Source organism: Wasmannia auropunctata, unplaced genomic scaffold (genome assembly GCF_000956235.1).
Source record: "Wasmannia auropunctata unplaced genomic scaffold, wasmannia.A_1.0 LD336088.1, whole genome shotgun sequence".
Lineage (NCBI taxonomy): Eukaryota > Metazoa > Arthropoda > Insecta > Hymenoptera > Formicidae > Wasmannia > Wasmannia auropunctata.
The window spans coordinates 4,929,270-4,955,421 of NW_012026802.1; the positions used below are offsets into that span (position 1 = coordinate 4,929,270).

Here is a 26,152-nt window from a genome sequence, read left to right on the forward strand (position 1 = left end):
TGGCGAGTGTGCGTACGTGTATACGTGGATACGTATAGGCGTGTACGACGAAGGGGAGAGGCCTGTAACCGTCGATAAACCGTTCAAACGCGTAACGAGACGTACGTCGCTTTCGCCAAGCAGAAATTCCAGGCGGAGGCTGTTACCGAATAAATTGGTATGTATCGGCTATCGTTGGCTATCACCGAGCAACGTGTGACGCACGTTTCTCTCTCTCTCTCTCTCTCGCGTACTAATCCTATTAAATCCCATTACGAATAATTTCGGAGCCCGCAATAACCGGTGAAAGAGGAGACAGCCAGTTCGATATTATACGGACACCGAATGGTGGAAACGTGACGGCGGTATATACGTGTAAGCGATATTACGGTTCACGTTTCGGACAATGTACTAAAAATAACCGAGGAGAGATCTGGCCGGAATCACGTCGATCATTGACAGTCCTATGACATAAATCGATACGAAATGAACGAGAGATAGTAGGTCAGTATACGATTCGCGTTTGTCGATTGAATGCGTATGATCCGTGCCCGCGTCGTCTTTGCGTTTTCTCAATTCCAAAATAATCGCGACGGAGATTATCGAGTGTCGCGAAAGAGTTGCAACGCTCGTGAGATTTACGAGAAATGTCGTTGAATCGGCTAACACAAATGTGAATATGAATGCAAATAATATGCACATAATTGCATTATTTGACAAATTTATACGATTCAGCCGCGAAATTTCACGAGAGCATAAATTCGCACCTCGCAATGTGTCATGGTTGTTTAGGAGCGGGAGACAAGAGACCGCTATTTATCATAGGAGTTGAAAACCCACTGCTTTCGCTTCAAGCATTAAATTTGCACGCGGCTTTCATCTGCGGATTATTTTTCACTTCAGGTACTGCAGAGGCATAGTATAAAATTGATAAACAGATATGAAAGTGATATAATAGCACGCGATTGGTATTCACACGCGTTTATATCGAAATTCTACAAAGCCGATAAAATCGGTAATTGTAAAACATCATTTGTCAAAATATCGATCGAATAATTACAATTTCAAATCGGAATAATTACTATTATTTAATTACAACCACTATTATTATAATAATTTAAGTACGTAAGAATGACACGTATTAATTAAATATGTGTAATATTTTCAAATCACAAGATGATAATAGCTCTTATAGCTTCGAGATAGAGACACGGACGAATAGATGAAAAGATCTCGACACGCGATAGCATCTCGCTAAATCTATCTTAAGTCTACTGTGCTGACACGCATCTGGGCGTGTCGGAAGGTTGAAGAATAATAATTGGCTACATCTTTTAAATGACAACGTAAAAAAAAAAGAATCCGGAACTAACTGAACAAAATATGGGCGCAATGATTAATAGAGCACACACTGGCATATGCGTACGTACACCAGCAAAACATCCTTTCGACAAGCATACAGCGCATATTAAATTTTTGATGGACGGTGACGTGGGTAGAGTAGACGTCCACGCTCGGCGCGCGGAATGTGGAACAAATACCGATTTCATCAAAAACCGATATTGGGCTCCGTCTCTCTCTCTCTTTCTCTCGCCCCCTCTGCAAACGGTACCATACGAATTCCAAACGTTGCGACCATCGTTGCCGTTCGCCTGTTGTTTCGTTCTTCTCTCGCGCGGACTCGTTCTCTCTCTCTCTCTCTCTCTCTCTCTTTCTATGTGGACAGAAAAAAACGGGGCAAATCCCAAATAACAAATACGCCATTTTACTATGATCCGAATTCCGATGTACGTTCCTAAAATTTAGCTGCAATTAGATATCTAATATTCATGAAACAGCTCCCTTGGTTTTTCATTCGCAAACTCTTCATTTTTTTTTATACCATGTATTTCATGATATGTATATAAATTTTAATAACTTTCCTACTACGAAACTCATTAGAATGATTTATTACATAGTAGTTAAATTGCTTCTAAAATCAAACATGTTTTCCCCTGTACTATTCTTCTCTGTCCAACGTATTTTAGGACACGCAGTTATGATGATACTTGAGGTGAGACACCTGGTGTGTTTTCTAACGTTTGTCTTGTAAACATCGACGCTTAATCAAGATCATATCATCGTATGACCTCGCTCATAGCTATCCATCATCCCTGTGAGAGAATCACAACTCGCTGGAGTACACTAACGCATTAATATACATCGGCAAATATACGAATGGGGATAAGCAATTGATTGGGTTACGTCACGCGTCATTGGTCACGTACTTGCAAAGGTAAATGCAATGCGTCATTTTGACAGCAGACACTACGGTATATCGTTTAACACCCCGTTGGATCCGTTGAATAGGAAGAAACGGCAGGCGACGACGCGCGGCACTCTTCACTTTCGCGCGCGCGAAAGGTGCGCCGAGAGAGAACGGGGTCGTTTCTTCTTGATTAACAATTTTACTTTCTGACAAAGCGAATTATTCGAGAATGAGGATGACAAATCACTGCGTCGACGCGGCGTTTCGTGTACGCGCGTGATCTAAAATAATTAAAAAAAAAATATTAAAAAAACACGGAGTAATCAGACGCGGTCATTGTCGGATTAACGCCACGGGACAGCCACGGCAAATACCATCACGCCGACTAAAAGCGTTGTAATCTCTACGACGATAATGAAGTTCCACCAAACATTTTTCCACTATGCAAAAACGGAACGCACCATCTGCCCAGAAAACTCTCGCCTCAATCGCCGGACGCAAAAACGTAGAGCGTCACAAACGATCTCCTTCGTCGAGAGCCGGCGTAAGAGCCTCCATGCTCGTACGTTAAACGGTTTTTCGTCGTTTTTGCGCACGCAACAAAAATGAACGTCCTATCTGTGCTCTCTCGCACACAAAGGCTTATCTGGTATACGTGATACTCGAGCGTAAGGGGAACACGACCGGTCCGAGCACTCGACCGCGCGCATCGTCCGCGTATCACGCTCTCATTAAACAGCCCAGGCCTTTCTATTTCTACCGCGTTCTTTCGGCGAGCGCGAAAAAGAAAGGAACGAAGAGTCGCGCGCGTGTGCGCGAAGTCAGTTTCATCGTCCGAAAAGCGACGTCGGCATCACGCGCGTCAGCGCGCGACGAGATGTCGCGCGTCGTCGTCGTCGTTGTCGAAAGATAACGCGCGGCCGTCTCCTTTTGACGACGCTTGATTAGTTTGAAAGCAGCTCGTCGACGGCTACCACCCCCGACACCGTTCGTCGACTCACCCTCGCCTCCCGCGGCCGGCAGCGTCGGCGCGCCCGCTGATGAAGCTATCGCCCATTGTTGTGCAGCCGGCAGAAGAGAATCCCCCGCGGTAACACATGTAAACGAGCCGTGTAGACGTGCTGTAGAGCTGTGTACCGGTTCGCCACATCCACGTAAACGCACACAACGTTTCCCCCCCGGAAGCACATACGTGCGCGCCTGCCGAACATATAGAGTGTCCCTGACTAACCGCGCTTTGTGTTAACGCACAAGTATTGCAGTCGCGCGAAATCGCGCCGTTGTTCTCCTTGCGAATTCGACGCCGCAGCGCCACTGATGATAGGCTATTGTCCAGTTTTATTACTGGATAAAGGGTACGGAAACTGCCGATGAATACGAGACGTATGGAAAGCTCGCGATGCGACAAAAAATTCATCATCCCGCGATACGCCCGAATAAACATTTCGGGTAATTAGAAGTAATTGATATAACAATTCGACACGGTTTTTTAAGTTTTTTTTTAAACAGATTCTACGTTTGCGTTGATTCTACTCGCCTCCTTGTTAGAAACGATTCTTTGCGTGCGTGTAATTTCATTTTGCACGCAAGCGTGACTACGATGAAGGAGAATGCGGTTGGTTAGAGACACCTTGTGTACATACACGTATTACATGGAAGACGAAGCCAAGAGGAGCAGAAGTGGCTGGATGGGGGGCAAAGCAAGCGAGATAGCGTCGAGTAGTGCCCGGAGGAGGAACTACGCTGAAGGGTAGATAGAGAATACCTATAGAGCAGTGGCGTAACATGCAATCGCGGTGACAACGTTGGTGACAACAACGACGACGACTACGACGGGTTCATCGACTGAGGGAGGGTTGTGCCAACAACCACACGACATGCACATGGAATGCGACCTTTTACGCTTGGGCCACTCTTTCATACTCGCTCCGTCGACTTCCGTCATCCGCGGTTTCACTTCCTTCTGGCTTCACCCCTCTTTGACCGGAGGCTATACATAATGGCGCGCTCGCGCTCTTAGACGTTTTAATAGAGTGGACGCATACACATCACGGACGCATACACGTACCGCGTGCCCAACTTCATCGGCACTTCTTCGTATCACCACCTGTGCAGGCAGGTAAAGTGGTGAGACGCTGCCGTCAGCCTGGGGTGCAACGACACAGCGGTAGATTATGCGGTCCCGACGTAGAAGTTGTTTGCACGCCGGGTAAGAGGGGTCAGGTCCAGTGTCGTCCATTTTTCACAACTTTCCTCTTGCCTCGAAGGCTCTCGTTTCTATCTCGTTCCCGTAGGTCGTTACCTTCTCGCCCGCTTGTTCGCTCACTTCCCCTATCCCCTTGTTTATCCCTGTTCTCTCTCTCTCTTTCTCTTTCTCTCTCTCTCTCTCTCTTGCCTTGCGGATCTATTAGCGAGCACAGTCGCGTTTGCTGCGGTTCCACTGTCCCCGTGTGTTATCCTCCCCCGGTATGTATGCGGGCCTCGGAAAATCGTGGTCCGGGGAGATGATCGATATCTCGACCGTGCGACCACGGCCGAAAGTGTCCATGCCGGCCATTACTCTTCGTAAGCTTGCTCGTTACTGTCCGTAAAAATTTTTACGTGATAAAAACAAGTTCTATACCGATAGGAACGGCGCGATGGTGAAATGAGTCCCCGTAATCTGACGCGGCGATAATTCTTGCCGATATCACCGCGAGGATGTGTACGACATATCCGTGCATGGAACCGCGCAGGGCAACAACATCCACCGCGAACTCGCGCACGAGTTTCGACGTGTGTTTCCACGCGGACGGTGAAACTTTTACCCGGCAATGACGCGAGAGAAACGAACTTTTCCTCGGGAAGGTTCTCCGTCAGCGGACGCTCGCCGGCGCAACTTCATACCAAAGTTCCAACGATATTATTTCCCTGATAAAAGTTTCTCAAGGTGTCAGTGGAATCGGGGCCAATGTACAACCGGATATTACGTTTCTTAGATGCTATATGAAACGGTACTTACTCCGGAGAATGTACATGGAGAAAGGTTATGCTGTTTCGGGAAATGTAAATGTGCACGAAGCACATCTATATTTGAGTTACCCAGTAGCAATATACATGTGAAATATATTTTTATAATAATCTCTTTATGGAATAGGAACGAAAAAAGCTTTTAAAATAATGTAATTTACAACGATAAGGCGACTTATGAATTCTTTTTTAATTTCAATAATCATAATTAACTCACGAATTTTAAACGTATGAGTTCATCACTTATAATTAGTATTCTTATAATAACATAGCTTATTTAATATTTATAATATAATTATAAAACTTCATAAAATACATAATTATTATTTCAGAAATAAACAATTTCTCTATATTCACAATGGAAAAGGAACGAAATAAGAAGGATAAAGGAAGAAGAAATAAATTTTTTATTGTAAATCAAACCGTCGCGAAAATTATTGGCTATTAAAGAGAGAGTAAAACAATTTTCGAAGTTGTTAGGAGAAATAATGAAAATGGTTGATCTTAAATCATTCGTTAAAGGGAAAGGAAAACGCCTTAAAATCGATTCTTCTTAGATAGTGCTTTCTTAAGCGAGATAAAGAGGAATATTACTTAAACGCAAAATTACAAATTCGAACAGTAAAGTAAAATAAATAAGCCAAGTATTAGCAACGATGTTGTTCTGCCATCGCGAGTTCTCGTCGAGTTCGTCGGCGGCCCTTGTAGACGAGGTAAATTAAATATTTTTCTCTCATTCCGCGCGATACGCGCAAGGACGATTTTCGTAGCATCAACACAACTGTGCGAAGCGCCTCGAAACGTATAAGTACTGTATGCACAGTGTAGATGATCTAAGTAACCGGAGACATATCTTTTCAAGGGAGAATTGTTGAAAATGTAATTTCTCTCATTCTCTCTCTGTCGAGATTTAATTATTTTTTAAGTGCGTGCGAAGTGAACTGCCCATCAATTATAGTTTCGTTTATTTTAAGAAGCTCCAATAGTACTAATTCTAGTCAACATGTACGTGTACGAGCGTCATTTAATATTACGACGCGATTCGCACCGGTGAGCCACTTTGAGTCAGTTTATTAGAGATGATTTCGAGATTCTCCCATGTGGAAGATGAATGTCTATAACGTTTTATTGTGAAATCCCCGCTGAAGGACGGCTGATACCCGGAGATTGAAACGTCACGTAGAGACGAGACATAACTGAGTCAACCCGAAGCAAACGAGCGAAACTAACCCTCTTGTGCCCAAACCATAAATATCATAATATAACAGGGTAGAATATAAGGTATGTTTTTATGTTAGGGATACGATCATGCCTGAAATGAGAGGCAAGCTGTATTGAGCGACAGTCGAGTATTTCGAACACAATCGCGGCTGTCACTATCTTCCTCTTCTTTAAGCTTTCATTACCATTGTTGTCCTACTGTCCTACTGAAATTACAAAGATAGCATATAGCACCGTCTCGTTGCACAAGAGATTCGTAATCTGTCGGTTATATCGAAAACGTATTGCAGAAACCGAAGTTTATCTTTGTCACAAGTTTCATTCCTCGCACGTTGCACACCCCCTGCTGTCACATTCGTATACCTACGTGGCACATTTTGAAGAAAAAAAAAGAAAGAAAATGAACAATTACCAAAAATGTATAATGAATGAGTCCTGTAGTTTTCGACTGCAAAACTTTGCTTCCTCGTGACGGGATACGCAAAACGATAACCTGCAGCCCGCGCCGCCGTTTCGTATGGATTCTCCGCGGTTCTGTGGAAACGCGCGACGCAATTTATGTGAATTCACGAATGGCTACGTGCAACAATGCATAAGTACGTATCTGTATGCGCGTGTACACTCGATCCATTAATTTTCGTCCAAGCTGCTTCCTCGCCCGCGTCAGAAGCAGCCATATAGCCGTGAACGGCAGAAAAGTTGGTCGATTAAACCGGCGATAGCAGCGCGGGTGTCCCTTCGCCCTGTGTGTCTGTAACATTTATAATAAAGCACCGGTGCTCCAACTACGACGTAACGCGTAAGTTAAGGTAATTTAAGGTTTATGCGCGCGATTACGCTCCTCTATTTGTCATCCCCCTACGGGGTTCGGGCCCGATTAATATTATAACAGCAAAATCGATTGGGCGCCCTCAATTATTCTGATCTGCTAAATGCGATTGTCACAACAGCAGGCGTTCATTAGAGAGAACGTCGTTTGTGTATATTATACACGAACTATTGCATTAACAGGAATTTCATTGTCATTAGTGCGCACGGAGTATTAATTTTCCTGGCTATCGAAATGACGTCTCCTCGCGAAGCGCAAACGACTCCCGCTTTACGACACTTGAAACTCGCTTATCCCGTAATTGTAATCTTCGAGTCAGGCGCATTAGGCGGATGTAAATTACGAATGGTTTGATAGCGGTTTCAATCCTGCATGTGATTTCATGGAGCGCCAGAAAGAGCATATTTCAGTTAGTACCCTATAAGCCTTCGCGTGTACCAGCGCCGGGCATTATGTATATATAACTGCATCTATAAATTTAAATGTGCAGGACGCCGCTCTCGCGAGCCCCTCGGAGTGTTCAGGTGGTAACAACATACACGTACAATTAGATACGCCTATAAAATTCTTTCGGAATATCCCCCTCGCGACGTGGCCGGCGAGTGGTAATTCATTAATATATGTCGTTATCGCGACCGTCCTGTCCATTAGCGCGCGTTCATCACGCGTTACTGTGCGCTAAAATGCGCATTACGACGATAACTTGCCAGCGCGCAACAATAAATGTTAAGTGCATTCTTACAGTATTAACTCGGCGCGATAATAGCGCGTTTCTCTTTCAGTAACTTATACATTTGCATACTTGTGTAGGTACGGGGAGGGGGAGGGGGGGGGGGACAGTAAGAAATGTCTCATTGCCTATCTCATTATGACTTGATATTTTATAGCGTAGAAAGCAAACCGTTATTTTTCTTTATCATTATACCGCAAATTATTATTTCTGTCCCCTTCTCGAAATTCTACACCCAATTAAAACGGGAAGATGGGAAATCTAGATCGAGTCTAATCTCCGACCGTACTAGTGTTAATATCTCTGTCGACTGCTTTTACACCCAACAATGTTACAATTAAGTAGATATTCCTTGGACCATCGTCGGTGGTAACCGCGACCGGAAGTCGGAGCCGGCGGAGCACGTGTACCATACACGCGTGGAATCGCGCGAGCGTGGAAAGAGAGCTCTCTCTCTATGGGACTGCATTGTACACACGTAGATGCATTCGGATACGTGTTATGTGTACGACCGAACACGATCTCCTGCGCGAGTTTACAGTCTCCCCGGTGCCGGTGTCGGCCGTAGGCAAACGTAATCCGCGTTTCGAATCTACCGATCGCGGCGACAAAGAGATCGGGCCGCGCCGGGTGAGAAATATCGAGAGAGCGACCTATTCATAACGCCTCGATTGCAATCGACGTTTCGCGCGAGTTCAGCTAAGATCACGGAAGTAACCACCACGAAATAATGCGCCTAGGTGCCCGCGACTAGGACTGGTTTTACAAGCGCAGGTAAGGTTCCGCTAAAACTGCGAAAATTACGAATCCACGAAGTCTTAATTAAGCTTCTTAGTTCTGGAAGGGGGCATTCTTATTTATGCAAATCGGATTCTGTTTCCAAAAGCTGTTTTGTAAGAGGCTCTGCGTCTGAAAAAAGAAAAAAAGTAATACAAAAGACGAGACCTAGGGATAAATTAATTTCGCTTCTCCTCTCACAGACCGGCTCGGGGACGAGATTTCGCCTAGAAAAATTCGACTGTACACTATATACCTCACCGTGCGCTGCAGCTTTCTAATCTTCAACATTAAACAGCTTTTAACATTAAGATAACTAAGCCTTCAATTAGAATTCCCAGTTAAAATAAAATCTGGAACTAACTGAAACTAATACGAAAGATAAAGAGAGCCAGAGTTAAAATTGTAACTGAATATCTGTATAGACATTAGCATACCGCATCTGCGGTACACAACATATATATACAAACGCGTGCTGCTGTAATATCGTCCTTTTTTTCTCTCATTGGACTAATATCGCGCCTTTGGACACACAATCGCGGATATCATCCGGTCTTTCAGCTACGGCCAATCTACATATACGCGGAGTACCGGTTCGCGTTGCTCTGGGCTCTGGGAAAACCGGTTGATAGTACCGCCGCTACTTATTTCTTTTCAACGTTGGCGGCGCGACATTAATGATCGCCGATCGCCGTTCTCGTTTTATTGCAATCTTTATATCGTATCGCGAAGGTTTACGAATGCGCTAAACGGAAAGTTTAGCAGTGCAGCGCGATCGTTTTGTTTCGCAATCTCGCTCAGTGAGGCTTCAATCGTTCTCCGCGCTCTGTGTGCAACGAGCGAGTCTTTCTTTTGTGAATCACGCTGATCATAACCCGTTTCTATGTGACGCGCTGTGGGGGCTAGTGACGATGTTATCTACACGGACACAATCATTGATGCAAGAAGAACGCTTACTGCAATCAAATAGATTACGCGTGTTTTATCGCGGTGTAAATTATTCCGGCATTATGACTCCAGATAGCACACTTTGCTGACTTCGCATGTAACAATGAATTATATCCGTATGAGCTAATATAAGTTTAAGTCTTGTGATCTCTGGATGTTTTAGCATATAAATTGCACAATTTAATATCAAATTAAATATTTGTTTGATATAAGCTTCTTAGATTTGTATATTAAAACTTTTTCACGTCAAATATATGTAGTAGTATATAATCATTTACAACTCGTAACTTTATCATTTGAAGAATTATGAATTAACGTAACTAAATATTACGGCGAGAATATAAATTAGATAAATACTTCACTTTTAAGACTAGAATATTTTACGGAATAAATTGTATAACCCGTCCTGCCGTCCAAAGGTCTCGGATGGGTCACCGGTCTAACGGAACGAGAGCTGATCGCGGCGGGATTTAGGGTACATCACGCCCGATTTTTCATGCAAACGATAGCGCGAGCACGTCCGGGCGCGTCGCGAGGCACGATTTCTTCGGCCGGCGCATCCGTCAACGTCGCGCCGTCGAGTCGTAGAAATTTAACCCGGTGGAAAAATGGTCGACTTCGTGGCGCGTTTCGTTCACGATCAGGGAGGGGGAGGAGGGGGGGGAAGGAGGGTTGACCCAGGCGAACATCACCGGGCGTCCCATGAAAAACTCCCGATTTGTATTCACGCCGCGACGCGGTGCGACATTGTGGACGCGAGGAAACGACCGTTTCTTGCACCTTTACCGCCTTTGACTGGCGGGGGACTGCGCTTTTCGTTGATACAGTAATTTTCACCGTCGCGATAACCATTTGATAAATCCAACGTACAAGTAAGGATCAAATGTTGCTCGTGTTACATTATGAATGTTGGATTTTTACAATCACCGTTTCGCGGAACGAAAAGAATTCAAAATCAATATTGGGTATTTGAAATATGCAGACAATGTGCAAAAAGCATGAGCGCGTGTATGTGAACGGACCAAACGGAAATCGAGAAGCTGTCATTTCAATATTTCAACGGTTGCGATAAAATCGCCCGCAATGTTTTTTTTATCCGTATGAAATCGACGAATAACTCCTTTTATATTTAGTGAAAAATAGTCAAAGTATATATCACAGTTTTACTGCTAATAGTAACAGTCGTAACAGATCCATCTGTGTATGTAACTAACAAATGGGAAATAAAAAATATATATTTTATATAATTTCGCATAAACGCAATCATCATAATTAGAATCAGAATTCGTAACATAAGTATCCATCTATCAGTGTAATTTAATTGACCCGTTGTTAATTTAATCTTCCCCGAAATTGTGGTATTACATGACGAAATGTGTTCCATAAACTCTCTGAAAATGACATCATTCTCGTTTTATCAGAGCGATTGAAAAATGATACTCAGTATTTAATTACCAGCATATCTATTACATCACGCAAAATATGTCGAATAATTTCTCTCGGTGCAGTGAGATAATTACACGAAGTAATGAAATCTCGATTCGCCATTCCATCAGTCGCGCGGCCACGTAATACGGGCATATCCCGCGGAAAACTTTTACCCGCGATAAAGTGATGGCTACTAAAACTCTCGCAGAACGCACGATTCAACGGAGGTTCGGTACGTGCTCGGTCCTCTAGTTGCAGCGCTTCGCAATGGGTATACAATTAAAAGTTGCTTCGAATGCTCGCAGCAGCGAGAGTTGTGTGTCGCGTTTCGCAATTTCGTATCTGAAAACAAGGCAGCGCGCAGGCTGTAGCGTGCAGGCGTGTGTGCCACACTCCTCTCTGATCCTCGTGACGTACCTACTCTCACGGCCGCTCTTCCCGGGCGGCTTTAATTTCGTTTCAACGAGCAAGGAATGTCGGCTTGAGACCAAAAGAACGGCGCGCGGGGGAAAAAAGCGGGGAAAAGCGACGAGGATCGAGGACGCTCTTCGCTCCGACGTCCTCGACGGTTTCGTTACTTGCGCCACCACCGTGACGATGGTGGTGACTCTAAAGGTCGAATTAGATTACCACCCCGACTCGATTAAACCACCGTCGTCCGAGAGTCCGTGCGGGATAATCTCGGACGTTGCATTTCTCGGCGGTGCACGTTCCAACGGCGGCTTCCAACGGTTACGGGGACGCGGCGTGATTTTATGCATTAAAATGTACGCTAATGATGTCAAATCCAATAAATGAGAAAGGCTGTGACATCTCGCAGAATGGCGCTTTTGACATTAAAAGCACATTACGCAACGGAACGAACGGTAGCACTTCTTTTTTTTTTGCCGCTACATATGAAATTCTTATGGAAATAATCTTATGGTTAGTAAGTTTTGGAAAATTACACGATACGTCGTTCGCTTCGTTCAGAGCGCTATAATAATTCGACGATTTGGCTGCCGATCGGTAAATACAATCTTTGCGCGATTTGATCTAATACATAGGTGTCGAACCACAACAAAGTCCCGCACGTTCGACCTGCCATCGAGATAAAATATATCGATGGCTCTTAGATATCGATGGTCTTTGTGCACCAATTTCTCCGGTTGTATCGTGCCAAAATGCGGTACGTGCCGCATTCCCGACAGAGGGAATCTCATGAAATAAGTCTTGGTGCGCGGGGCTATTGCACCGGCAATTCAAGGGGGTCTGGGCGCGAGAACGTGACACGATATCGAGTCGGCCGATAAGTTGCGTGCATGTCGCATCAACGGCTCTTGAGAAATCCGTAAAAAATCTCTTACCAGTTTCCGTGCTCTCGTTTTCTTGTTCCGATGAGCTCGGCCGGCTATAATTTGTCCGCATTATATCGTGCCGAATTGCAGTACGCGTGATATGGCCGCCAGAACAAATCCCGTGAAATAGATGCGCGCCGGCGGGTGCATGCGATGCTCCACCGCCGCCGCGCCGTTTCGCTGCTCCGCGCGATCGTAACCGTTAATTGAATACGCTAATTCACTCTCTAATCTTGTGTAACCGTATTTAATGGCGCAAAATACACGGCCGCGATATTGCTCGCGTGGTCTCGTGTTTGTACGTTTGTGCGCACGGTTGTTTCGCGAAAGTCGACGCGGTATCGGGGCCACACAAGACGGGGCATGGCGCGGTTATTTGGAGGCACCTACGGGAATATTAATTTGCGCCGCACTACCATTGCGGTATAAATGCCCATTAACCGAACGTCAGACACATATATATAGCATGACGCTACCCGGTGCGCGATCAGCGCGGCGAGTTTCGATTAATCCAGCCGCGATGAAGAAGATCTTGCGCGTCACGCGATATAACTTTTCGGTAACAGGCGAGGTAAGTCGGCCAGAAACTTTTTGCGCCGTGATAGACGACTTAAGTCGGCGACACACGCGAAACACCAATGCTCGAATACTTCCTATCTCGCATATGGATTAAGCGGTTCTCTACTTCGGTTTCGTAGCCGCTCTGGAAAACTTTTAATTTATCTCGGATGAATTATAGCGAAAGACTTGTCGAAGTTTGAAAAGTTCAATTTACTTTGTTAAAATTTCTTTCGTTATGATATGTGTATATACGTCTCACAAAGTGTATGAAATATTATAACGCATATTTATCGATATTAATTACAGATATATCAAAATACTGACAACAAAAATAAAAGAAATAGACATTGCTGTAATTAATATTTGCGTATATAATAATACTAAGCTTAATAGGGTCAATAACGTAATGCAATTTTAAATAGCATTAAATGTAAAATCAACAAACCTTTGATGTCGACTTAATATACTATAAACATTGATATATACAACATTGAGAAACATATTGCAAATAAAAAGGGAATTTTTCACAAATTTATTTTACAATACATTTTGAGCGTACGGGGATTATCCGCTATTTCGCGTGCGTGCGTTTTTAAAGAACCAAAGAGGCTATGTTGTTTCGAATTCGGTCGGAATATAAAATTTTCATTTGTTAAGTTAATCATAACGTTAACAGAGGAGAGAATAGTAAAAAAAAAGAGAGTTCACATATGCGGCCCGAACTCAAATTGGCGATTAATAGTAAAAGCGATGATAAAACCGTTTCACCGAAATTGATCCATAATGGCTCGGGTGTGAGAGAAGGTGCGCGGTGCGTGCGTAACAGAGGTTTCGATTTAAATCGCACGCTAATTGGACACGAACCCTCGGGATCGTTCGCGTTTCAGTTTAATGGGAAGTCGTTCCCTCGGCAAGTATTTCGAAGTATTAATTTTTTCGCGAGTAAACTCACGGGCGCTTGAGGTAAGTTGGATTATTAGCGTTCATCCTCGTTGCACTTAGAACGACGATAGCCGGGTCGACGGGGGTCGAAAGGGGATGGAAGGAGGGGGAGGGGGGGAGGAGGGGAATTTCGACGAAGGCAGTCGACGACCTGGACAGACGAGCAAGAAAGGTTGATTAATACCCGAGGTATTGTTTTATGGAAATTTCCGGCCGTCACAGGGCGCTTTTTATCTTACGCTCTCCCCTCCCCCGGCTACCATCGTGTAACCCATTAAGGGGTGAGCCTGTCGTATTGTCATGCTAAGACGTTGATTTTCCTTCGGTCCTCATTATCAGTCCTCAGTTCCGGGCGAAGTTCGTGAGAAAGTGAGAGATCCTCCTTCGTGAAGAATAGTTACTACATCTCAGGGAATTGAGGATGAATTGGACGTCCGTGAAGATCGTGGAAAAACTCTCAGGCCGCGGTCTGAATATTGCGAGGGGAGATGGAGGGCGCGTTTTACAGACAGAAGCGCATTCGGTCGAGCAGGATGAAAGATCGTTCTCTTGAAGATGTGTATTATCCGTCGTATAATTGACAGCGTTAAAGGTGAACTATTCCCGGTGTATATCATTTATAAAAAAAGTTAAATAAATGAATAAAAAGTAGATCAGTCCAAGTTTTCTGTTCTCTGTCGTGCCACTGACGAAGGAGAAATAAAAAAAAATATAGAGATTGAGGCTCTGCTCTAATTAATTATTATCAATTAGTTATCGTCATGGCAGAAATTATGCATGTTCTGTATGAAGAGTTATGAATAGAGATAAGGAATTTAATTATATAATAGTTTCATAACGGAGATTAAACCAATTTTATAGAAAATAGATTTAAAAAAACAATCTGATACACAATATAAAAAATATATTAAAATAAAAAAAAACGGGGAATATTAAAGTACGTAAAAACGAGAAATTTTATATCGTTTTTTTTAATAATACTATGTATAGTCAAATAACTTTGCAACGAGAGGCAATGTGACGATAATCTTTGATGAATTACGTAAACTCCAAATGTGGAAATGCACTTGCGATAACACAGTGGCTGTAGTTTACAGAAGGAATAATAAGATAGGGTGGAATAGAATAGAATGGAATGAAGTGAGAGTGCATAGAAACAATACCATATAAGTAAGAATGGGCTATTAGAAGATAGTAATCGCGCATTTGCGTAGGTTCGTCCCTCGTTCTTTCTGCACCGTCCGTATTTCCCTTCGACTATCGTGCGCAACAACCAAGTCACGTTGAACTACTGACTGGTCTTTTCCAAGCAAAGTTTTCAGTACACGTCTTTCAGCATTATTGTTGTGAGTTTAATAATTCGGCCTACTACAATATTGAGCCATATTTGTCCACGTGACAATTATTCTCTGCACATGCAACAATTCTATAAAATATTGTTATATTTATGTTAATGTTTTTCATGTATGTATTTCATGTATGTTGCATCTTTTTAATCTCCATTTTTAAGTGGCATTTCGCATTATATCTTCGACAGTGTTCATTCTATATTCCTTAGTTATAAACGAAATCGCGAAATTTTACGTAATATGAATACTCGCGATATCTCGTGCAGACTGCGTTCGTGCGAAACATGCCCGACTACCTTCTTCTATTGTCGTCCCAATCGTATCAATATCGAGATTCGCCTAGGTGATAGGACAACGAGTAGCGCGAGCAATGAACCGGAGCGAGGTCGATTTCGTATTGCCGTATCTCGCGGTGGATGGAAGGTCCGTGGAAAACTGTCGCCGCGATAAATCGTAACGTGCCGCGCCGACTCGCCGGTGGAAATCCGTGACGCCATTAGGCGCGCGCGATAAACGCGGCTACCGATGCGAGTCCGATAAAGCTCGTTTCGGTCATCCATGGCAAGAAAATCCAGCAGAGCCTCGGTAGACCGAACAAGAAATTATAGCACGGCGACGTCGAAGCCGGCGTGATCGAAACGACCGCTATTCCGGATAATCTTGCTGCACTAATGAGATACATGGCCTGATTAATCCACCGATGCGAATCGAGAGAAATGAGCATAAAACGTCGGGATCGTGTTTTAGGCAGATACCGCGGGCGGCGTTGACACACGTTATCGCGTGTATAGGTGTGTACAGAAATAAAATATATAATGTGAGAACGTGTAATATATTTTTTGCTGAAAGAAAACGCGATGATGACATGATAAGACCAGTCTTACGCGGTATGCAGACAGACGTGAGTATACCTACACGGAGAGAATTTTCTATTAAAATTTACCCTGCAAATCATGTTAATTGTGAGACAATATAGTATTTAGGTAAATTTTATTGTGCACTACAATAAATTTTACTGCGAAATCTTATTGTAGTGCACAGTAAAATTTGCCTAAATACTATATTGTACCATAATTAACATGATTTGCAGGGTAAATTTAAAAAAAAATTCTCTCCGTGTATAACTGTGACGCTCTTGAAAACAACTTGATACGCTGTCAAGTATCGATATCGAGAAAACGGAGTTTTTTTCGCAATCGCCTCGGTCACTGGCGAGTAAAAAGTCGACAAAATTTATCCATCGTTGAATATGAATAATTTTTATGAGACCAGTAGAATTCGATATCGTAAGTAGTGAACACAAGTTTGGAAAGAGATTCGAGTGTCATCCGGTGCGACTCGACGAGTTCGTTGACTTTGTCCGAAATTGGAGAAGCCGATAGTTCGATCACTAGGAATGCTAAGCGCTGGCACCGCATCAATCTAAACAGCGATCACACAAACGAGAACGATGTATCACGTGTCTCGTATATCCCCGTTAATCTACGCGCGCGGCGCGGCGTCTGAGAACCGTTGATCAAAAAGAACTAATCGCGTGTGCTCTGTATATCTATTCGAATCCACTCGGATATCTGCCTGTAAAGCGGAGCTGAAGGTACACATCGCGCAATTGGTGTATCGCATATTCGCTTATAATTAAATCGCCCGTTACCGCTTAACGAGATTTCGAAAACGCCATGAAGCTTGAGAGGCGGACCACGCTGGGTTTCTGCGGATGACGCATGGAAACCGCCGGAATTGCCTTCGAGAAGATGCACGGGAGAGGACGGAATCTCGATCGTTAATTTAATAATTTCCGCGATGCGATAAAGGTCGACGGCGGCAATGAAATGGTAATTTAACCAGATATGCGTACGCGCGGCCGTCTAGCGTATACCTTGTGTATGTGTGTGTACGCGTGGAAGTAACACGGAGCTGGATACTCGTTCGACTACCCCGGCTATACGGGTAATAGAGACAGATACTCGCGAGTTTCTCATAGCGGGCATTATATTTTCTCACTGGGCGCCACAGAGAGCATCGGCTAACAACACCTCGTAATTTCGCTTCGCGTCGCAGCGCCGGGCGTTCACACGCTCACGCGTGTCGGTTTCTGCGAGTACGATTGGCGGCGTGAGTAATTTCCATTGCTGTTAAGTCAGTAATATATCATTCTCGAAAGTTTTATGACTGTGCCTACCGTGATGACAGATTACCGATTGTATCCGGCGCGTTTACTTTCACGCGAAACAGTATTACTTTCGTATACTTGACCGAGAAGCAACTTCCGTGATTGATAGATGATATAAAATAAAATAATATAATCTTATTCTTAGTTTCAGGATTATGATTCTTACACTTTCGAGATAATATTTGCAATATTGATTGTAATCTTTAGATTAAAATTTTATTCAATTAAATACTTCATTTGATGATCAAATTTATAACTTCGAGCTATATTTAAAGTCTTCAAACAAATTTTGAATATAATTTTTTTTATGTAATTTAATTACGCGATATAGAAGAAAAGTTGTTACAGCATTATGCGAAATTCTAAGAAAAACATCTGGGATAAAGCTACAGCAGTTTGAAATGAATAGATAGTCGAACCGACCGCGTTACGGTTTTGTCCGTTTCGGTTCTAGGTGTGTATTCAGAACACGTTGTTAGTGTTAACAGCGCGCTCCCGTGCTCGCTCCTTTCTCAGAGCCAATTATATCGTTTACTCGGGTCCGAGAAAACGATAAAAAGATGCTGTTAGGACTAACACCACCATCTGCGAAAGGCTTGGCATATTCCACATACTTAAGTGCGGCTCGCAGAGGGGGATATCCGCTTAAAACCTTTATATGATAAGCAAAAAACCTACGATATTGCTCACGCACGCGATTCCGCAAAATTAAATTTAACGCCGGCAAAAAGAGAACGACCGTGCCGAAGCGGGCCGTGCGCGAAAGGAGAGCACGGAATTTTACGATTATTACGTCCCGGACTCAAGATCATAATGTCATCGAATCAATCTTGCATCTCGAACTCTTCCGGCCGCGAGTAGTCGCGGCCGCGCGCGCGGAGCTCGAAACGGTGAACCATCGATCTCGCGGTCGGAGTTCGCCGCGCGGCGTTATAATGGCGCCCCGTCCGTTTTTGCCCGGTGAAAATCTCGGGACTGCACCGACGATGCGGTCGATTAACTACCGCGAATATATTGTGCGTAACGCCATGGCCTTATGTGTCCGCGTAATTAGCCGGTCTTACCGCGCGACCGGCGCTAATGAAGGATATACAGACATACGTGTGTGTACACACGCACGCGCGCGCGCGCACGTGTGTGCATACACAAGGCCGCTACTAAGTATCCAAGGATGACTAATCTCCGCTTGTGCCTCGTTGACCGATCGTTATGGCCCGGGTAACGACACACACATACACACACCGGCGTGCCTTCTTGTTCCCTAACGAAGAAGAAAACGACGAATGAGAGAGATACCGGGGAATATGCCGAACGAAGACGCATCTTCTTGCACACCCCTGGGAAACGCTTAACCCCGCGCGATCGTATGATAGAACTAATCGCGTCCGCATGCCGGTAGAATCGATGAAGCAACGATGATCGACGATCGATCGTCAACCCTTAATCACCGTCGGTGAATCACGAGTGACGCCGGTCGCTGCGAAATCCGTCTGGAGAGACCGTCGTTTCACTTGCCTCCCCCTGAGGAGCGCGTCCTTCCTTCTATTTCTCGATGTAAATTCGCAGGAGGGTCAACGAGCGTGATAAATCTACCGCGGAGGACACATTGATAATCATTTTACCGGTTATGTTACGAGACCGCGCACCGTCGACACGCTACGGCGAGCTTAACTCTTCCGTCGTTCATAAAACGTCGATTGCGATAACGGATTACGTATGCGCGTACTCTCCCCGATACCAGAGACGATAAAAGCGTACCCACGCAAGACACACCCGATCGAATTTCGTAATGCCATTTTGTAAGCATCCGGCAGATATCATTGACAATACTCTCGATCCTCTTACACGCGCGCCAGGCAGGGTCGCACACAATCCCCGAGTATTTCTTATCATTTGATAGACGTAATAAAAACGAGAGTCCCTTTATCACGCACGACACACTCCGACATTTGGATATTGCAAATCGTACTCGAGGAGGAGAGCTGTACGCGCGACATTGGATTTCTCACGGGAGAGAGAGAGGACACAATTATCGTTACCGATAAGGAGCAAGCTGCCGCGCATTACGTCCCGATGTTGCGCTTATCGCAGGGGAGGGGAACCTAGCCGTTGATACGAGAGTGAGAAATGGTCGTCGGGGAAGTTCAAGGATTTCATTAAAGTAGAAGCGTCAGCGTATCAACTGTTGGGAGCACCGTGGAAAACGTGGGGAGAGATGAAAGTAATACCGTATAATATCGTGGCAATCGGCCGCGCTTGGACGTAGCGGTGCGAGAGGTGGATAACTCTCGAGGATCACCTTGACCAAGACGGAAGAAAGGCAGCACGGCGCACTAGCTGAATGAGACCCGTAGCTGGAATTGTTATAAATCATTGCGGACAGTGGCCGCTAGCTACCGCGTAGCCCGTACGTTACCGACGCACGCATATGGGAAAATAATTTATTATTATGAGCGATGATGAGGGGGAGGGGAGGAGGAGGGAAGGAAAGGGGGAGGGGAAGGGGGAAGAGGAGGCTTTTGCAACACGCTGCGCTGCCACCCGCGAGAGCCGTAACACGTTTGCAGAAATACGATTTCGCGATGGATTATTTCTGCGGGTCCAACGACCTTGCCTCGAAGGGTAAATGAGTAACGTTCGTAGAAGTGTGAGGTAACGGTGAAGCGTTTTACGACGGCGTTAATAATCTGCGTGCGCTTAAGTGGTAAATATTAGCTTACTTTAGAGCGGATAATCAGGATGCAGTTTGATATGCGATTGCCTCAAAGGTATCCGGATGTGGGAGTGTGTATATGAATTCAGACCTTATGAGGTGTATAACCAGTTGCGCCTGACGTGCGTTCGATTAGCAAAACTGAACGTAGGAATTATTATTAAAATGCTTAAAGTTAGCGGTATATTATGCGACTCGTGCAGTATTTTACGTGTTATCTGATTGGTGTCGCTAGATATATAAAGATATATCTTAACGGTATTTATTCTCGACTCTTTTAAATATTGCACCATATGAGCACCGTCGTTCGATAACTTAATATGACAATCGAAACGTTTCTCGCAGCGAAAATGGTTTCCTGTTTCCTTTTAAGAGAGGAATATCGTTATATCTTTTTATTTTTTAATCTAATTGAATCATAATTAGCTATAATTAAATCATATTATAATGCAGAAATTTTCAAAGCGTAAGTCGCAACCTACTAGGATCGCAAGCCGATTTTTAACGGATAGCGAAAAATTTTAAATAATTCATATATCTGAAAAATAAAAGTTTATTTAATAAAAAAAATAAAAAGGAAAAGTAAAATAAAATATAAATAAATAATCAATTTCTACCTTCGCCATATCTACTAATTCTATATTTCTACTCGTATATCCACTAAAGCTAGGACAGCTAGGAGGATGTTTGCTGTTTTAAGAAGTGAGTCGCGATTCAAAAGTTTGGAAAACTCTGCTCCAGTGTATAATATGATTTACGAAATGGTATATTAAATAAGAGACGAGTGCATAAAGTGATGCAAATAATAATCTTGCAACAACTATTTTAGTGTTCGAAACCAAAGTAAGAAAAATGTGTTTCCAAGAAGATGGATCTGACTTTCTTGCCTGATGTACATCTAAACTGGGTCGTTGAAAGCCTCCGCGAGGTAAAGAAAAATTCGCATACACAATTTCGACGCGAAAACAAATAATAGTGTCGATTTTATTTCCGTCGTCCGTGCGACGTCTCGCTCGAGCGCCTGGTAAACGCGAAATTTTACGAAGCTGCTTAAATCGCGAAAGTCTGCTCTCGACGACTTGCTCCCTCGTAACACATTGACGAAAACAGGGTACGGGACTCGGCAAGCTTGTTTGGCACAAGAGTGGAGTGGAATGGAGAGTGTGCACTGCGTTACTAGGGAGAAAAATTCCACTTGTATTTATCGAGCAAAAATTGTCAATACAATTGAAAAAGAAATAATATAACAGAAAATACAAGAAAAAATTATAAATAACAAAGTTAACAATTCAATATAAAATACAAACGTTATAACAAAATTAATAATTCGCGCAACTTCTCGATTCAGTATATCTTCGTATCGTGGAATTTAGACAAAGCTATATGGATGAAAAACACAAATGCTGTATCATATTAAATAAACAGAATACCATTTACTGTAATTTTAATGCAAAAATTATAGCGTTGCATTATGTTAAACCATTTTAAACGAAAAATTATATAATTACAAGTATTAAAACCACCAAATATTATCACGTCAATTATATTGTAGCAAACATTGGTAATGTGAATTGATATTATGTAGATGTTGATTGTTAAACCATTGTTAACAAATTTGAGAGGCAGCTAGGATGTAACTTGCTTCTATATACCATCCGTTACATAAACAGATTGAACATATCGGCTAATGCATTATATAGGGCTGTAATACATTATATATCCAATGGCTATATGGTTGCCCAAAGCAAATGATTGTTTCATTCACTGTAATTTCTGCGCAGCAGAGTATTACATATTTGGAGTATATAAAATAATGAAAGTATATTGATAATTTTAATTTACAAAATTATTGTTTTAAAAGACAATTGTCAATTATTAATTTCTGGAAAAAAAACGAAAGAGAATCGACAGTCTCGTTTAAAATGAGATTAAAATGATCAACAAAAGTTTAATATTAATTATGCACATCAATTATATCAGTTTTTAAACTCGTCGGATTAACTTATTCCTCTCATTTCGCGAGTGACATAAAGTACGATAATGACGCGCGCACATTGCATCATCAAATTGATATTTCACATTTCGCTACGTGGATATAATGATCGGTATACAGTAATCCGTTTAATCTTTCGAATGCGGAACTGCAATACGCGGTCCCCAGACTACGACGAGTTTGAAACTAGGTGGGGGCGCGCGGTTAAAGCGTTAATTATCGACGAAGTGTCGACAGTGATTTCCGATAAACCTTGCCTTCTTTAAACGTTACGCGGCATTCACCGATAACGATCACGAGAAAGATAGCGTTTCCCAGCCGCTGCAACCGTTACCGCTTATCCCGGGGGGCACGAGTCGTAGAAAAGCTTTCAAAAGAGGTCCTCGACGAGGGTCTCAGAACGTCATAGTTAAGGGATCGATTCCCTTAGAGGAGTCAGTCAACCGCCGTTTAACTAAGGTACGGATGGAACGAACGAACGAACGGTTTCGGTAAATCGAGCGTAGTTCTGAACTTATGTTCTGCACGATCGAGAAAGTAGTTGTCGTTGCGGTCGTCGTCGTTAAGATTTACGCCCGACGATCTAACAGCTTTCGTCGCGGTTATCGATCGTAACGCCGGTGAGAGAGGGGCTGAAGGGAGAGGGACAGAGGGTGAAGTTAATTACTACCGGTCCCGCCTCCTCCCCGCTTCCGTAGCAGCGATACGAATCCGTTCCGTCGCGTCCACAAGCATCGTTAATTAGCTTTTCATTGCGACAGTGAGTAACGTCGACTATCGAGGGACGAGGCAACAACCGTTTTGATATACGTACGCCGCGCCGGGGCGGTACGTAGGAAATATTATGTTATGTCACGTCGGCTAAAAACCGAAGGCAGCGGATCGTACGGGGGATCGCGTCAAACTACATTTCTCGGCGATTTATCTTCAATCAACGTTTTCCTCACCGCCGCGCCGCGCCGTGCCGCAAACCGCCGGGTGCAGTAAACCCGCGGCGCAAACCGCGTGTACAACTGCGAAGGTGATGAGCGCGGAAAGCAACGGTAATGACAATCAGAGAGCGGTAGTTCTATTATGCGTGCGTAACCGCCGATTCACCGGTAAGCTCGCAGGTGTCCCACGACCTTGCGTCGAGCTAGCGTCTGTCTAGCGGCGGCACATTTCCACTCCTCGTCCCCGTTCCGCAAGACTTACGTACTATTTAATAGCGGCAAAAGATATATACTGATTCTCTCTCTCTCGCCTAACGTTTCGACGCACCGCCGCGCCGTTTTGCGCACGTTCGGTACCGGAGGCAGATGCGAGCGCGCGTGTATCAGATCGATTTTATTCCCCGATCTTGGCGTTACCCGCGGGATTCGACAAACTCACGAGATAGAAAATTCAATGGTACCATTTCCGCGCGGCGCGCACTCTTCTCTCTCGAAACTCAGCTTCTGAGTAAGCGATAAGCTCGTCATTTGAATGAGGGATTCGATAACGCGGGAACTACTCGGGGAAGAGGTACGCGCTAACACAAATGTACATAAATGTACACAACAAATGTACGTTCTGCGCGTGTGGCACGTGAAGGGGAGACCCTCGTATAGATAGATACGCTTGCGCCCAGAGGACAGGTATGTACGATTCAAATACTGGATTGAAACTAATGTTGCCAAGCCAGCCAACCCGCATCCCCCAGAGAGAAAAAGGGAGAAATAGGAATAGGAGAAAGAGGGAAAAATAAGAGAGCTATGAAGAGCTACCACCCCCGGCGCGTTAGCCTCTATGCAAATAAACTGCTTCACGCAACGAGCGAGCGTGCGATATACAGACTCGAGCTCGCGGATCGTAATGCCGCTCCCAGCCTCGTGACAAGATCTTTTATCGCGATTGAACGCACGAGTCGCAACACGCCACCTTCCCTGCGCCGTTGCGATAAGAGCCACCGAGAGAGAACAGAACCAGAAAAGGCACGGCACGTCGTGGAAACCATGCGCAACACAACGATAGAGGCCTAGAGGCAACGTGGATCGGGGGCGACGGGAAGGCGGGAGGAGGGGAAGGAGAAAGAGACAGAGAGAGAGAGGGAGAGATGAAGGAAGGAGAATGGAGAAGGTACCACGTTGGGCGATCATCAATCTCTCGGCGACACTTCGCTAAAACCCTCGTACATTCGAGCGAGAGCGAGTCGAGGTGCGGAATAGAGCGAGATATTCGCATAATGCGACCAAAGTTTAATTACCTCGCGTTACCACGGTGTCGTAGGGCTCGCCCGTTTCTCCGAAATCGCCCTGTCTCTGCCTTAGCTCCGTCGACGGATTCATCAGCGTCCACGACGGCTGTCCCGGCAGGGCCGGAGACGTGCGGAGATAAACGGGGAGATATAGCCACGGGAGAAAAGAGAGAAAGAGAGAGTGGGAGATAGAGACGTGTCGTCCTTAAGTCGCTCGTCCGCGAAGTTCCATAGCCGTGGGGTCTTCCTCGCGATTTGCTTTTCTCTCGTTTCATCTTTCCACTGCCTTCCGAGCATTCGTGCTCGTAGGCTACGCGAGCAGCACGCCGTGGCAGCTCTCTCACCCGTTTCACCCGCGCTTCTCTCCGCCGCGTTCTCCGTTCTCCTCTCCCGCTCTTTATACTCCATCCTCCGCGCTTTCTCGTGTTCTATCTAATTCTCCATCCAGCTCCGTTCCATTCTATTCGCGCGCCTTGGTCTCGCTTCCGCCGACGGTGTTGGTGTGCGCGGCGTTATGGATGGTAGTGGGATACCCACTTAGAGCGAGCTGCACAGAGCGCAGCCACGCATAAACCAGTTTCCTGGTTATCCGACTCTTCGCATTTTCCTGGTCGACGCATAGCGCGTCGAACCCGCGCGGAACGTACCATTAACGGAGGCTTCCCCAGCTCGATTCCGCGGGACTCTAGCAGCGCGCTAGCTGCCGTTGCGATCGACGATCAACCGCGGCCGGTTGCAAACCGGTGGTGATGCCAACGAGCGCGCCTAAAGGCCTGCCGTATCGCTTTTAAAAGCGACGTCAGGGAGAGCCCGCACATGTCCCGACGTCGGGCATCGAATAATTACGTAACGAGCTTCCTCCCCTCTTGCGACGATCGCCGAAGAGGAGAGCGAGAGAGAGAGAGAGAGAGAGAGAGAGAGAGAGACGTTATCCATATGTCTGGTATGCGCCGCGACTCTCTGCGAGCGGCATGGAAACGAGATTCAGAGATTGCCAGTGAATTTTCGAGCGGAATCGTTAATCGACACCGCCATTCCGTACCCGTGGGAGGCGTGAATTGAGCCGCCGCGCCGTGCGAGAGCCGCCATCGATCGGGGAGATGTTATCGATAGGGCGAGCATTTACGGACGCATTCCAGTAATTTAATCTAGCCGAAGTGCTAGGTACACAGAAACGAAATCGGGAGAGACGACGCGGGAGACAAGTGGAAATTTCCGCGCGTTTTAATGGAACGGTTATTCCATATAAAAAAGTTTGTGCATCTCTAACCGTGAGACGCGCGAACGTTATAGAAATTTAACACTCGCAGCGGAGAAAGAGAGAGAGAGAGAGAAAGAGAGAGGAGAATCTCTCGCGCGATAAAGTGGTACGAATTAAATCACTCGGTGACTGTCTTAACGATGCGGGTACCATCCATAAATCTAAGGGGATCCGTACGTATACGCGGCCGAACCGTACCGGCTGGAATCCGACGACGACGACGACGACGACGACGTGGCGCACACGCTCACGAATGCCGCAACTCCTGTAACCTTCTGCATAACTTTGCGAATCCGCTTGACCGAGAACGGGTATCGAGAACGGCCTTTACGCCGTTATGTGATAAGTCGCGTGTCCGTTAATGTTGGCGCGAGTCACTCGCGCGGTCGTGAGTCACCGGCGTCGTTTAACCTCGTAGCACATTTGGCAGCCAGCCGGGGGG

At 44.8% G+C, this 26,152-nt stretch overlaps 1 protein-coding gene and 1 long non-coding RNA gene across 4 annotated transcripts in view; one reads left to right on the plus strand and one right to left on the minus strand.

Moving 5' to 3' along the window:
* LOC105448347 (autophagy-related protein 16-1) overlaps positions 1-26,152 on the minus strand; it is a 391,410-nt gene that overhangs the window by 132,412 nt on the left and 232,846 nt on the right. The window lies entirely within an intron of this gene.
* LOC105448345 lies at positions 4,749-5,700 on the plus strand. Of its 2 annotated transcripts, XR_974236.1 has the most exons (3): positions 4,749-4,792; positions 4,857-5,220; positions 5,569-5,700. It is a non-coding gene; the product is annotated as an uncharacterized LOC105448345 (long non-coding RNA). The 2 variants fall into 2 exon arrangements; XR_974235.1 differs by having other exon boundaries at positions 4,763-5,220.